This window comes from Fringilla coelebs (assembly GCF_963513975.1).
Source record: "Fringilla coelebs genome assembly, chromosome: 18".
Classification (NCBI taxonomy): domain Eukaryota; kingdom Metazoa; phylum Chordata; class Aves; order Passeriformes; family Fringillidae; genus Fringilla; species Fringilla coelebs.
This window is the reverse complement of record NC_140044.1, coordinates 170605-186606: the sequence shown is the minus strand read 5'-3', so window position 1 is coordinate 186606 and position 16002 is coordinate 170605. Positions and strand designations below refer to the sequence as shown.

The window sequence follows — 16002 nt, the reverse complement described above, 5'->3', positions numbered from 1 at the left end:
GGGGACAAGGAGGCGGAGCTCGGCCCCAGCCCCCGAGATGTTCAGGGCGGAGAGCGCCCTGCAGGGACCGCGGGCTCCCTGCAGGCTTCCCCCTGCGTGGCTGCGCTTGGGCGGGAGCCCCCGGCAAGGGGCTGGGGGAGGCGCCTCGCAACAGATGGTTCGAGCCGGCTCCTGGCGCGGTCCGCATTGGCCAGCGACGCGGGAAAGGGCGGGCGGGTGCGCCGCAGTGGCGGCTCCGCGGCGGGGGCGCGGCGCCCACAGCCCAGCTCGCTCGCCTCCCGCCAGGGTGCCGAGGCCACCTCCGCTGCTGAACGTTGGTCGCCTCTCACGGCTCCAGCACCTGTGAGTGTCTACCCGGCGAGGCTGCGAGCGGTGCCGCGTCCACGCACAGCCGGCCAGGGCCCCCAGGGCTGCTCCGGCGGCGGGGCGAGAGGCCCCGAGGGCGCGAGGCCCGGAGGGCGCGGCTGCCGCCCGCGCTCGGGGCCGGGAGCCGGAGCTGCCGCCTCCTCCGGTCTAACCGGTGCGCTGGGGAAATGGGGAAAGGCTGGGGAGATTCTCCCTCGGGTGGGAGACGGAATCTATGCCGGGGGAATTTTTATCACCAGTAGGTGAGGGGAGTCGCTGCTCCCTCTTCCCGCTCCCCCTTTCCCTGTATTCCAGCTTCACCGATGCAGAACCTCTTGTAGTGAGTAATTACCGGGTTTCGGTCCTCGGCGCCCAGTGGGGAGTGGGGGACAGACTGTCAGGTGGGGAGCTGAGATGCAGGTGAAGTGACTTGCCTAAGGTCAGTCTGTGAGACAGTGGCAAATAACGTCCTGTACTAAAAACTTCTGATTTCTAACCCTGTGCTAGGCTGTTCAACAGCCCTGCAAGGCACCAGGCGTAAATCTGGCTGTATGACTTCGGGTTTTTTTTCCTTTTTTTTTTTGTTTGTTTGGTTTTGGGGGTTCTGTTTGTTTGTTTTTGTTTTGAGGGTTTTGTTTGTTTGTTTGGGTTTTTCGGGTTTGTTGTTGTTGTTGGCTTGTTTTAAAATCATGTATGGCTGTTAAACCATGCAGAGGTGCAGCATCTGTGTAATCTCCTTTGTTTTCTCCAACCTTCAGACATGTGAATGGATGGATAAGTGGTTATGCTTTTCTGTGACTAATGTTAAATTTAGTAGGAAATTAATGGTAAAAATACCATGTTTTTTCCAAAACTTTTACCACGGCAATAAATTGGTTTTTTTGGGTTTTTTTCCTATTAATAGTGAATGTCTTCTTATACCTTCAAAGACTTGTTGTGAAAAGCCCTTAAATTGGTTAAGTGGCAGCTGCATTCCAAAATTAATCTGCAGTGCAATAGCTTTTATTCTCAGTGCATATAAGATATAAGGCACGGCAGGCCGTGCTTTTAGAACTTATGCACTAGAGTATAATGTGGTTGAGTTCTGCGAAGGATGCAACTGGAGGGTTTGTTTTTGTGCTAGCCATGTACATAGCAATTCTCTTTCCTTCTCTCTCTCCTCTCCAAGAATAATTTCAATGAATTTGCACGAAGATATTCTGTAGCTTATCCCTGCTAATGTTTAGTGTTTCTTTTGAATTTCTCATTATGTGAAAGTAAAACTGACACCTATGAGCATATATTTTAGATTTAAAGTATTTTTAGAGTAGTCAGGATCAATTCTTTTGTGGACTTTAACTAATCCTTGCATTTCATAAAATTTTCTACAGCAACGAAACTGAAAAGTTAAAATGTGCTGTTCAAAAGCTAAACTGTCCCTGCTACCATCTCAGTTTACCTTAGCTGCTCTTGTTTTTTTTGGAGGTGGGGTGGGAGGGAAATGGAACATGAGAGAAGTTAAATGCTCAAAATGTTAGTGTAAGTAGGACAGCTTTATTTTTAATCTCTGTTAGGGAGTTAGATGAACTATGTACACTCTTCGGCACAAATCATGGAATTGAAGGCCAGGTATCTGGTATCACAGGGTTTCCCTAGTGCGGATATTTTGTCATTTGAATTTGCAGGGGTTTGTAGGTGTTGTTTTAGTCTCATTCAGAAAATAGAGTGTTAGCCTCAAATCCTTTAAGGGATTTTTTTTTTTCCCCTGGACTTGGATATTTGAAAAAAAAAAAGGCTCTTTTAATTGTGCTTGTGTTTTGGCTATATATTATTTGATGGGTTTTTTGTTTCTTTTTGGTTTATGTTTTTTTTTTCCTTCAATAGATTCCTTGCAAGGAGTCTTATTTTGGGTAATTTCTAGCTGAAAGCATTTGTACTGCATAAACTCATTTGATTAGTTTCCCCTTTCACCACTAACTTCTCCATCATTTCTTCTAAATGGGTAGGAAACTATCTGCAGTCTTTTTTACTAAGCAGCAGATATTATTTCATGAAACAAAATGTTAAGTTGTAATGGATGATGTTTTGCTCTGGCTATGTTTTGTGTTTAAGACAGTCTATGTATTTCGCTATTGTGACTTCCTCTTGAGCATTTCTGTTATAAGGATCTCAGGTTGGAAGAGTTATGGTTGCTTATCTACAAATGATGATTCAAACAGACTTGGTGATATCACATTTCCAAATACAACTGATATATAAATGAGTAAGAGCCTTCTGTGTTGTGAGAGAAGGTAATAAAGCAAACATTTTTGCTGTGCAATAGAAATATGTAGTTTTGAGATGCTAGATTTAATATCTAATGTCAGAAAACTCTACAACTTGGTGCAAATTTATATTTTACTTTCCCTTCAACATTGTTTTTAGAAGTAATTAATTTGAAAGCCAGAGATCTCTAATTTACTTGTAGATACTGACTACATCTTCTCTACTTACTTGTAGATAGCATAAAATGCTATAAAATTATTAAAATATTTTTGAATAGTTGTAACTCCTCAGCGAACCACAATAGTTTTTTCACTTTTTTTCCTCTTAACATACTTCCTTCTGCCATTGGAAGTTGTTGTCTTACCGTGAAATTTAGAATGGAGTGAAAGTAAGATCAGGAACTTATACAAACGCATCAAAGAATCTTAGTTAAAGATTTCAGTGAGATCATACTTCTGGGTAGAATACTCCATGCCTTTGCCAATTTTCATGAAGAGTAGATAAAATGTGCCTTTTTAGATGTCTCTTGCAGTATTCTTGACAGAATATGTTCTCATTTTTTATCAGTATGCTGGGTCCATTTCTCAGGCTGGAGTGGACATAATAGAGAATGACATATAGGCTTACATATAAAATGGATGTTTCAGTATGCTCACGTTTTTGAGACTGTCTTGGGTTTAATCTAGTACAAACCATGATTTAATTTGAAACCGGACAAGCTTAATGACTGAGATTTACTTTGTCTTTTTTGTTTGTTTGGGTATTTTTTGTGTGTGTGGTTTTTTGGGGTTTTTTTTTTTGGTGTTGTTTGAGGGTTTTTTGTTCTTTTTGTTTTTTTGTTTTCATGTTGCCCCCCACTTCCCATTTATATGAATTTCTTATACACTTGGATTTTTGTTTAACTTTTGGAAATTGTCTGAATTTCTCCATGTAATTGTTGCTGGTTAACTGCTTCTCTACTGCCTGTCCCCACGACCCTTCCTCACCCTTCACTTAAATAGTGTGTAGGAAGAAATTCTGAAATGATAGTACAAGTTCAATAAAGGAGGATTTCAGCTAATTAGTGGCTGACCTCTGTAGGAAGAAAAAGGATGTGTAATATTTCTGAATTTTATAAAAATGTTATTCTAGTTTTTGTTATTTGGTATTTCTGTGTGTGTTTTCTAGCATTAGTTCACCTTTCACAGTAAAATCAGAATAGCAGCTCTAAGTTCAGTGAGTTTAAGCAGTTTGTGGAACTGAAATAAAAGTTCTGATGAGTAATCACTAGTACTGTTTAGCTATATTTAATGGATTGTTGGGAGAGAGTGTCAAAGTTAATCTATCAGGCTATTAGTTGTTGCTAACTTGTATATAGTATTCTGAAATGAAGGTTGCAACTTTGTGGTGATGGGTAAGCAACTGTAAATATCTATATGTAAGACATGAATGGTCTAATGTGTCAAGAAATGACATAAATATTAGGTGAAATTTCATTGCTTCTGAAAGACTTATTCCATTTAGAAATGGGCAGCACCTTATTTCAAGTTCCTGAAAGGAAAACAATAGAATTGCCTGTCTTATTTGAAGATTTTAGGCAGCAGTCATTGTGAAACACTGAAATTACTGATCCCTGAGGTAGGAAGCCCTGTAAAGAGTGTAGTTCTACTGTGATCTGACAGTTCTGTTAATCTTTGTAATTGAGTCATTGACAATGACTCTCCAACTTAATAGATTAAATGGCTGTATATAAGAACTTGTGATTTTGCGTAGTATTTGGGGAAAGGAAGATGGTTCATCTCAAAGATGCTGAGTTGTGTCAGAAGCTGATGTTATTTTCAGTGTGGAAACTGAATAAGGAAAATACCTTATGGGTTTTTGGTATATGAAAGTCCTGATGAATTGACCTGTTATATAGATTTTCTTAGATCTACTTATAGATTTATTATTTTTCTTCTGAGTTCTGTCTTAGTAGTTGAAGTGTTAGCAATGTGAAGTTCTTTATGCATCTTTATTTGCAACTACCTGCATGTTACCCCAGAGTTTCTGCCTTTCAGTGGGCAGAAAGAATACAAATCAAAAAGGACAGGAGTGTGTTTTAGGGTGGGTTTTGCTCTGTTTTTATAATTTTAATGTAAGGATCCTAAACTCATAATTTTTACTACTGTGACTAAAATATGCAGTCTAGGAAATTGCAGCTTGCTTCTAAGGAAAGTTAAGGTGCCAAAATACTAAGAACTAAAGTTTCAATACTTGTCCAACAACAAATACTTGGTAGGCGCATGATAAGAATTTTTTATTTTCCCATGTATTACAGTACAGCACCATTGAAGGACTACTTAAATAACTGGACTCCTTTATGTCATCCATTCTTTATTGGAGGAAGAAGTAGTCAGTGTGGAAGACTTGAGTAGTTTATAGTTTAGAGAAAAATTAAATGTTTCTGCTCTTAGAAAGCTTTTTTCATAGATAATATGTGCGGAGACAAATTACTTTGCAAAATGTAACTTAATTGTGCGTATGGAAGTGTGAGACAGTATGGTTGCCATCAAAGACACCACTTCAATGTGTCTTTACCTTTTAATTCACTGGGTAAATCTTCATCTCTTGTTGGTTATCTAGCGGTACATGATGCAATGGTGTCTGTGATCCAGTTGGGGTCTTCCAACCCTTCCAGATCCTAGCACACCGATGAAAGTGGAGGCATCTGTAAGAGTAGATAAATGAGTTCCAACTAGTACATCTAAATCTCTATCTAATGATCTGTCTTTAGTCCTACTTGTTCGATAGTCTAACTATAAGATTAAAGCAATCATTAGAAATTCTATTAAACTACCTTGCCCATGATATTTGCATGGGTTATCTTCTTGGTGCTGTCTGCTGGAGAGCAGACTTGCAACCAGCAGACTTTAGATACAGTACAAGATCCTGTAGGTTCTGTAGCTGTTTAGACTATGATATTAATAGTGTTAAATTAGCAACATCAGCAATATTAATTGATTTTTAAATATAGACTCTGACATTTTTTTGTTAAAATGGTCTTTAAACACGTGCAAACATCCTAAACAGTAAAAGATCTTCGGGCCCTGACAAATGGTAAATGAGAAAATTACAGACTATAGAAAATGTAAATATTCTTTTGGAAGTTGTTCTATGGCAAGACAAAAATATTCCCCTCTAAGCAAAAGAGGATTCATTTTCACCTCTATAAAAAAACTGGAGACTGGTTTACATACTTTATATATGTGTTGGCGTCTTCCTTTCTTTCAGGCACCGCTGTTGAATTGGAATTTGTCCTGCTTTTATTAGGCAAGTAGTCCAGCACTTCACTCTAGAAAAATGGTGTAGTTTCAATTTGCTCCTCTTGTAATAGTCTTGAAAATTTTGAGACTGTCTTTTAGTTTTTAACAGTTTTAGTTCACTTGTTAAGTCCTTTTCCATCAGATGGCTTACTGTAATACTAACTAACATGTTTAATTAGTGAATGCATTAACCATGGCTTTAGGGAAGGCCTTTAGGGAAAGGCTTAATCTAGTTTCAGATAATCCTTGTGATTTTTACTCTTCCTGTCTCTAGTAGAGTAAGGATTTGTGGTTTCATGTTGGAGTACTAACATTGCTAGCTACAGATCATAAAAGCTTCAACAATGGGTTCCATTTAGAGTAGCTTATTACCTAGAACAATTTATAAGTATATTTTATAGCTTCTGCACCAATGTTCTAAAGTATGACTGAGTACTATATTTCAGCCAGTCCATTTATCTCATTAAAGGTACAGCTGAAGTTACTGTGCTATCAAACAATAAAACTAAACTGTGAATTTATCCTGCTTTTATCTTGTAATATGGCTGTAGTTTGCAAAGCACCAGACAGCTTTGATAGTAATTTTCAAAATTACAAAAATAATTTTCAGATACCTCAAAATTTTTTGCCAGTTTTTGTAAGAATGAAGATGTTACAATTATAACAATTAAAAGAACAGTTCCAGTAATTCTTAATTTTTTAAAAATTTAATGTAAGTTTTAACTTTTAACTATCAAAAATATTCTGTGACTATTGTGGTGGATAAAGCTAAGTTAGTCCCTTGCTTTAATTACACATGTGAAAAAATGTAGTATGGAAGTTTTATATCAGAAGCAGAGAAACTGTTAACACTAACTTTGAGCTCTTGATTTACATGTTAGTGTATGCTACGCAGCTTCGTCCTTAACGCCTAGCGTGTAGTTAGATGCTACTCTGCATTAATAAATAAATACACTTTAGGCAGCCTCTTAGAGCAAGATGGTTGGCGCTGAGCACCTAACATCCATGGGAAACCACTGTTGCAAAGTGGTTTTGATCTAAAACAAACCTAAACCAAGGTCAGAATTTTCCACTATGCTGATTATCCTTGTAGACATGTGTGCATAGCAACAAAAATTGAAATATCTTGTTGGCACTGGTGTGTAGCACATATGTTACTAATCCTAATGAATGCAGAGTAGTTATGTGGTGTAGTATTAAATGAATTTTTCAGTAGTGCTTTTGAATTAAAAAAATTTTCCCCAAATCAAACCTGAAATGAAATTTGAAAGCATCATAGAATAAGGACAGTTAAATGTCTTTCAATTTTCTGGTCTCTGTTTTTAAGAAACCTGCTCTGGATTTATCTCAGTGACTCAGTTAATTTGACTCTTGATCACAGTCTTAATTTTTATTTTTCTGGTGAGAAAAGTGTCACAATTAGCAGATCAGGATTTTAAAACACTGAACCACAATATGCCAGTTTTTATACTCTTGATTTTTGCTATTTCCTGTCCCTTTCTTATATGCTGTGAGAAAAATTAACTGTCTAATTTCGATTTATTTTGCACAACACAAACTAAGCTTATTAAGCTCAAATCAATTAAAATGACATGTTTGAGTGTATGTCAGCTTCCCATAAAACTGTATTTTGTAACCCTGACAAGAATCCTGCACTTCACTATTCTGAAGAAGTGTTTCCAGTAGAAGAATCAATCAGAAGAAACGAATCATCATCTGTGGGGAGCTGAAGGTGGGGAAAAGGGCAAAAATAATGTTGTCTATAAATTAATTTACCTTTGGGTGAACTCCTGCTATCTCTAGGAAGGTTATAACCTAGAATAGACCCTGATACTGCAAAACAGTATTCAAATTGTTTGTTGTATTCACCTTCTGTACTTTGCTGACACAGAAGGGAAGATAATCAGCTGGAGAAGTAGCTTCCTTCAAACTTTTGATCCCAGATTCTGTTCTTGTTTTACAGTAGCCTTAGGAAGAGTGTCTGATTCCTCCTGGTTAAATGTGTTTCCAGTGTTGCACTGTGTTCTGAAGGAAATAGTCTGTTTGCTTTTTTTATTATATTGCCACTAAGGAAAAAGCTGTTACACTTGTTCTGTGTTATCATCTTTCCTTTGTTAGCATGTATTCTATAGAAACCAGTAATAGAGAAGTTATTGTACTTCAAGTGGAAACCTCTGCAGAAGATGTCAACTATTCTTTGTGATAGAAGCCTTAAATGGAGTTCCAAGGTGAAATTATTTACTGCAGATAGGAACTTGTTTTAATTCTAAAGTAGGATTTAATAATGATATTACAGTAATGATATTCATGGTGCGTAAGTTGCAGAAAATGCAAGGCTGAGCTAAAAATCACTTCACGTACAATGCAGTTCACTGCAAATTCTTCTGATCTGTCGGACTTCTACTTGAGTACCTTGATTTTTCTTTCCTTCTTTAGAAAAAACTTGTGTGACAATTTCAAAGTAGTTAGTCTCTTTAAATGATAGAGAAGGTGAGAGGGAGCATGCCACATTAGCCACTTTCCTAGCTATGCTCATGTTTACATAGCTGAAGGGCACATTATTATCCATTTCTACCTTACTAAATAGGCCAAGGATGTTGCAAAATGAGGTTTCAAGACCTTATTTTGGGGTGGGTTTATAAGCGATATTATCATGCATGTACTGAAGGTGTCAAAAACATATTGTGAGCAATGGAGTACCTCAGTTTGTATCAGCTGGAAACTGGAAAATAACTTGGTGTGTATTTTATTGGTCTACTAAAAAAATACCTGTTTAAGAATCTCAAAAGTAAAGATAGTACTGGGCCACTGCAGATAAGTAATGCCCTGCCCTGGCCTAATCCAGTATTCTTATTCTCACACCAAGGCAGTTACAGAGACCTATCAAGGTCATTGTTTTATCTCTTGTTGCAGTTGATAATAGGCACTTTAGCATGTAACTAGAATAGAGATGTAAAGAGGTATGATACTGACAATCCCCATGGCTCAGCAAGTTCTGCAAGTTGTACTGGGTTTACATGTCACAATTAGTAACCCTTGATGGAATTTCTTTGCCTATAAATGTTTGTTTTCACTAAACTGAACCTACGTTACTGTTTTGACAATTTTATGTTTGGATTGCACTTTTCACAAAGATTTTTGAAGCTTTCTTCTGGGTGGTAGTTTGCATTTTTGAGCTCTTTGTTGAGTATGGATCAGTAAGGTGATATGAAGAGAAGGGAACTAACTTGAAGGTATATGTGTAACTATGATTAGAATAAGATTGTTTGGGGAAAAAAAGACAGCTGAAAAAGAGAGGAAATTCTTAGGAAAATGGCATGTTGAAAGATAACATTTCCAATGAAAGAAAACACTTAATGATTCTCTGTGATTTAATTTTAAAAAACAGTAAGACTCGTTAATTTAAAGCTGTTTTCTAAGTCCCATGTAAACTTTGTATTCAGAAGCAGCAGTATTTAAAATTGCTTATCTGATGACCTCTGAATGTGTTTGGTATATTGTGAAGGTTATTGTGTTAAGTTGGAATATGGTAAGGATTTCTTTGACTCTTAGTAGGCATAGAGCTGAAGCACTTAATAAACTAATTTCCCAGGAAGCCTTTTATGGGTTGATTTACTACTGTAAACTACTACTTGTAAAAAGATGTCTCAGGTGTGTAATTACATTTAGCTGACTATAAATTTTAGATGTTACTGAACATTCCACATCATCTGTTGGAGGATGGGGGGAGAACAAATTCCAAACAATGACGGTAAAGCATATGGGGGCGGCATGAAGGGCAGGGCAAAGGGCACTGGCCTACAGGGAGGACAGGGTCCGCCACCAGGGATACCACAACCAATGAGGAAACAGGGAAAGGAGAGGCTGCGAGACTTAGGAACATACAGGGAATATAAACTGGGGTGGATCACAGTGTTGCAAGGTTCTGTGGGGAAGTCTTTTCTTTCAGCCTGGGTGGTGACTATGGTATATTCTTCCAGGGCAAGGCCCTGGGGATTTCCCTGAGGGGTTCAAAGGATTCCACAGGGGATGATTTGCTTAGTGGTTCTTCTGATGTCTAAATGGTGTTATGTTTTACATCATTGTGAAATGGCCATGGGGCTGCTTCTAGCCGGATAGCGGGATCCCCGCAGGACCAGGGTGCCCCAGGCGAGCAGTCCTGGGCCGGATAGTGTGGCCTTCCGGAGACCGGGTGTCCGAACCCGAACTGCTCGATAGCCGAGGCCACTTAGCAAGCTCAGTGATTATCAGCTCTTAGTGATTTTTAGCTCTTTTATGGTTTCAGCTCTTTAGCTTGCGAAGGTGCTCTGGCCGGCAGTAGCTATCGGGAAAGCAGATGGCGAGAGAGATGAGAAGGCAGCCTGGCGGTTCCACAGTGGTTTTATTGGGGGGTCTGTGAAGGGTTCCAATGACAGCTCTTCTGCCAGAATGGGCTAAAGTAGCCTCTTTTATAGGGGTACAAGGGCTCAGGAACTGACCAGTTGTAAGGGTTAGGGGGACAATAGCCTATAGGGTCACAGAGATAAGCGAGGCCTGGAGGACTGGAGTGAGGACTCCTGGCTTAGCCACTATGACTTGGCATTTTCTTATCTCTAGGCTTCCATCCTCCATGGAGCTCTAGCTAGTTCAGTGTCTGCTACTCATCATCTGCTCTAGAAACACTGTGCTGCAGAAATTGTACATTCATGTGATTATGAACCTAGACTGAATAGTACTATGGAATGGAGTTTTGTTAAACACTGATTTTTTTTTTTTTTTTTTTTCAATTCTGATCTTGATGCATGTTTTGGCAAGAGAAGTCATGAGCCACATTTCTGTGGCTCTGCATGAACTGAAGAAAAAGTATTAGGTTTATAAGTTACTAATGCAGGTGCTAGATGTCTCTGAATTCTAGGAGAGCTACACACTTGTAATAAAAATTTTACTGCAGAGAATTAAAGGTCTCAAAGTGCTTGCTTAAATCTATTTATTGTTTTATTCTGTCTAATCCTGTTTCAAGGCTTTAAGATCAATCTACTTAAAAAAAGTAAATCAACCCCACTGGTCAATATGGGATTCTTGATAATTCATGCAGTCTTTCAAAATCCTCTTCTTTAGGGCAGACTCATGCATATTTGTGGAGTACAAACAGGTTCTAAATGTTTATTTAGTATTGCCAATTCTTTCAACATTCGGGCTATTTGGCTTCTCATGTTAGAGCTGCTGTGGTATGTTGTTCATAAGAGACTGTATTGAGACAAAATACTTATGTATGTTATTTGGGCGCTGATTGAACTCATTTAAAACCTAATGTTTTGGGTTTTTTCTTAACCCACGTGACTTTTTTTTTTTTTTTTAGGCTTGTGTCTTGACTACTTTCTTGCCAACCCTGTTTTGGAGGAAAACCTTCGATGTTTAATATTCAGTATTTGTGCATGTATGTGAATACTTAGATTCAGAACCATTTAAGTTGTATGCAAGTGTGTGTAGACGCTGTATTTGGATTCATCAAAATAATGTGACATCAGTTAAAAGTGGTATGAATCATGACAGACATGGTGCCCTGGTATCTAAGATACGTCAGCATGCTGATAAGTTACGTGCTTTCCTGCTGTGAGAACTGGTTGCTGTATTTGATTCTTTAGCCAAATACAAACTAAATTAAATCTGCAGTGACCTATATTGTGCTATAGCTAATGACCCAGTTAACCTTTGGTTAATTTTCTGTCTCTTGGTGTCCTGGGAACAGGGACATGTTTATTTCAGTAACCACAAACCTTTAGAAATGTGCCCCTGGCATTTATCATTCCAGAGCTCTGTGTTTTAACAGAAATTAGCTAATGGGCCATGGGGGTCTGCAGAAGTTGTAGAATGCCAATGAGGAGCTTTCTTTCACATTTCTTCCCCCCTGATTTACATGACTAAGCTTTTAGCTTTTCTTGATTTTGTTTTTGTTTCTTGAGTATTGATCTGTCTCCTGTGGAGGAAACAAACTATTTGCTGAAAGTGCAGGAGGACGTTACTGCTGGCAGCTTCCCAGGAACTCCCCTCTTTTTCATGCCTTAAATTAAGCTAGAGCCAGTACAGATGCTGTTAGGGAAGTTTGCAACTGATGCAATTCTATTATTGAATGGATGCGTTATGCAAATAAATCTGAATGGAACCATAAAATAATAATGAAGGTCTGTCTAAAGGCAGATCTGAGTACCACTTTTCTGATGTAAATGGGATTCCCTGGCATCTGGGTGGACTCATCCATGAAGTATATGTTCTTTTTAAGGAAGTGAAGTTATACAATAATCAGCTAAAAAACATGGAATGGTTATTCACACTCATTCATAGTAGCAGTTTATACTGTCTATGTCACAGATCTGTTAAGTAATGCATAATCCAAAGCAACCTGAGGATTTTCTGGCAATTAGAGCATTGAGCGCTTACAGGGTGAAGCCTTGAGAAACAGCTGTTCTAGAGCCAATCCTTTCTGCGCTGTCTGTTCCTTGAAGTTTTAGCACCAATTTCCTTGGGAGACAAAATCCTTACTTATTTTTTATTTTGCCTGTGGCAGCAACAAGAACAGCTAGAAACAACTTTTTGAATGCTCTGCAAAAAGCAGACAAACACTTCCTCAGCAATCCTGAGTCCTTTGTTGTCCATGTAGAGAGATGGGTTTGGCAGGGGAACATGGAATTTTGGGCTGTTACAGAACACTTGTTCAGACACTTGTTTTGTTTTGGGACTTTTTATGACGTAAGAATCACTTCTTGATGATTGTATGTTGCAAATATGCAATATCTAGAGGGACGGAAGACTTTTCCATTAACAGATTCTTGGGATTCTTGCTCTGTTCAGGTCAGGTGGCTTAGAGCACCACACCAAATAAACAGTGTCTTTGCTCGGTGTATGCCATGGGTATGTTCTGCAATTTTGCTCGAGATCTACCTGCCCCAACTGGGAAGAACTGGCATATCCTTTTATCTGTCCACATTTCCCTGTTACCTGTAAAACACATTGAACATAATAAAAACGTTCCTGAGACAGGACTGTACAAGTGGTGTTGCTTGCTGTGAAACCACTGCCATCCAGATGGGACTTTGCATGCATTCTACCGGGTGGCTAAACTGATTTTTTCCTCTATTTTAAGGGCATGTATGCAAAAGATCCACCACACCGAATCCTACTGGGCACTGCAGCCCTTCTCCTTTTCATAAAGGTGAAAAAAAGAAGAGTGAATCTGTAGAAATAATACTAAGTTGTGGTTTGTTATGCTGTTACAATGTGGCTTTGTGCCTAAACTTAAATGATGAAAATATGTTCTTATTCTCCTGGGATTTTTTTTTTTTGGGTTTGGGTTTTTTTTCTTATGGCCGCAGAAGTTGTAGAATATCAGCCTCTGTTTTGTTTTGGTTTTCTTTAAAATTAAGTTGAAACAAAAGGAATTTTAAGTTGTAAGATATTAAATCCCTTGCTCTCTACTGAGTGGAGCATCTTGAAAATGAGAACTTTTTCTGTCAGTCATCTGAGCGTTCAGGGAGTTCTACGTGTAAAGGCAGTTAAAGTGCTCCACAGCTTAGTTCCTGGTCTTTCTTTTTATGAGCTTATTCTGTCAGGGTCTGTTAGTTTTGGTATTGTTAGCTGTTTAACAGGATTTCAGACTTGGTGGTGGTCTCCATGGGTTCTTTCCCTGTTTCAACTCTGAGTATTCCTACTGCTAGAGGAAAAAACCAACTGTGACTGAGAAGATTGGATTTACACACAGTGTAATTCCCTTGTTCATAAATTTATAAGGAAATTGCTTCTCTTGGTTAGTGGTTGAAAAGAACCAGACTGCAAACTCTTTAAAGAGCTTGGGAGTGTTTTTGATATATTTTAAATCCTAAGCTCAGTGTTTAATCCCTTGTGATTAAAAAGAGATCAATGAGGGAGGTTATTAATTTTTAAATATATCTGATGTTTCTATTAATTTATGCAAATGGGCAGTTGCTGCTATTAAGCCAAGAACAACTTTTTCAGATCAAAGGCTGAACCTTAATTCCTTTAAGACCAGGTAAGAAAAAGATATTTTGTTCTGTTAATGTTCTCATGTGGTATGTCAACTTAACATGTATTACTAGGGTGATAAGGATTTTACCTTTTGCTGTTTACTTGTGCCTGTAAATTTATGGAGTGTTTTAGATGAGTTCTGAGGATAACATGCAACAATAGAGTTCACTATGAACTAATTAAAAATGTGCACTGTTTCCGAAATTCTTCAGTGGGTGCTGGGAAATTGAATGATGATGTATGCATTGCTAGCCACAGCAAATTTTGCTTGTCAGTTTATCTTTCATTTAGTCATCTGTTAAAAACAGCACTGTGTCTAAAGATAAAGGATCAGTTAAAGATTACTGGGACAAATTGCTCCATCTGTGACACTTGTAGAGGTGAATTTATTTGATTGTTTAACCAGGTGCACGTTTGTTATGCCAGAATTACAGTTATTACTGTCCTTGAGGGCAGTCATTTGAATGAAATATAGTACTTATATCAATAGTAGAAATAGCAAATAATGTCCAGGATCTTTAGTCTCATTCAGTACAACACTGAACCCAGGGAGGGGTGACTAGTCTTAAAGTAATCTGCAGTAGTGTTCTGGTGAACTCCAGGTAGGAGTAAGTTAAATCCAGTGTATATATTTGTCTACTGAGGTAGCAAGCAAGTTAGCCACTCACATCTTTTTTTCATGGATTTTTGACCTTGTTGAAGTTGAACCATTCATCTGACCTTTCATCCTCCATGAAAGGGGAAATATGATTTGGTCCAAAGCTGACATTTGTATTACATCTTTAATGGGTTTGGATGCACTTGAGAAAGTAGTCTAGTACAGTGTGAGGTTCTACTGGGTAAATTGAATAGGTTGTACTGTGCATAGTTAAAAGCACACATAGGTTGTAGGCTCTCTTAATTTTTTTATGTCCGTTGGACAGAGATGAATGGGGCCTTATGTGCTTCAGAAAAATAATTACTGAGACCAGGATGTGATGCTTTAGGCCAGAAGATGCTTGGCTTTGGAAGGGAAGCGGAAACCACTGGCAGAAGGAGCTTGATGGTTTTGATGAAGTGGATTGAAAGTATGAGGAGCTAACAGTAAAAACAGAGGGACTGAACTTCACAGGGCTATGGATCAATGTAACCTGTACTAAGCAAACACTGGAATATGATTTATGAAGCATCCCTAATACTGGCAAGGGGATGAACTGAATAATAATCTAATATGGGACACAGTTCATGGTTATACCCTTCATTTTGAGCTGTCTGTAGAGCTAAATAGAGATTTGTGATAACCAGTTTTTCTTTTTACTATATTTTTGTGCCCATGAGCTTTGCTAACATGTTTTAATAAAAAGCTAAAGTTGATCTTATGCACTGTCTCAGGCTTTAAGCCTGAATGTTTATGCTGCCTTCTAATACTTCCTCAGAGGTCATGTTCATGTATTTCTGAGAATATCTATGTAAAGGTATAGGCCTCATTGAAGTGTGTGACCTCTATATTTGCTAATTTTAGGTGGATTTTTCCCTTTCAAGGCATCTGAGTATCTTCATAAAGCACTATGAAGCTACAATTAATTGTCAAAGCCTTACTGGTGAAGTCCACACAGCTCCAGAACATAAAAATGATCTGTTTATTACCTGTAATACCATGATTTGTTTCCTTGAACGGTAATTGATGTCAATTATAGATGTCTATAAACTTGAAATTGTGTTGTTTATCTGCTAAGGACCTTGAGAGTGTGATCTTCTAAATCACTACAGTAGTATAGATTCCATCTGTAGTGCAGGAATTGTCTAGGGACATAAATTACGGCAATTAAAATTACCTAGAGGAGAGGGAATGATGCATTATTAATTGGCATAGTCATTAAAGGGCTGAAAAGAACCTAAAAGAGATACAATGTCAATACTCAAGCACTAAAAGTGACGGGCAGTGTTCAAAGACCAGTGGTTGTATTCAAAGCCTAAGGCCATTAAGACACAGACAATTATGTAGAATTTTATGACTGTGGATTAAGATCACTCCAAAATACTAACCATATGTTAAAATGGAAATTTTTAAAGAATGGTGCTGTTCAGATGCCTACTCTGGGGACTGGAATAGTAGTGCAATTAATTTCAACCA

The 16002-nt window shown here is 38.2% G+C and overlaps 1 protein-coding gene across 1 annotated transcript in view; it reads left to right on the top strand.

Moving 5' to 3' along the window:
- Window positions 1-240: 240 nt before the first annotated feature.
- Window positions 241-16002, top strand: part of SULF2 (sulfatase 2) — a 78125-nt gene continuing 62363 nt past the window's right edge. Inside the window, exon 1 of the mRNA XM_084217621.1 lies at window positions 241-342. The gene's annotated coding sequence lies outside the window, so the exon portion shown is untranslated. The remainder of the gene's footprint in view (window positions 343-16002) is intronic.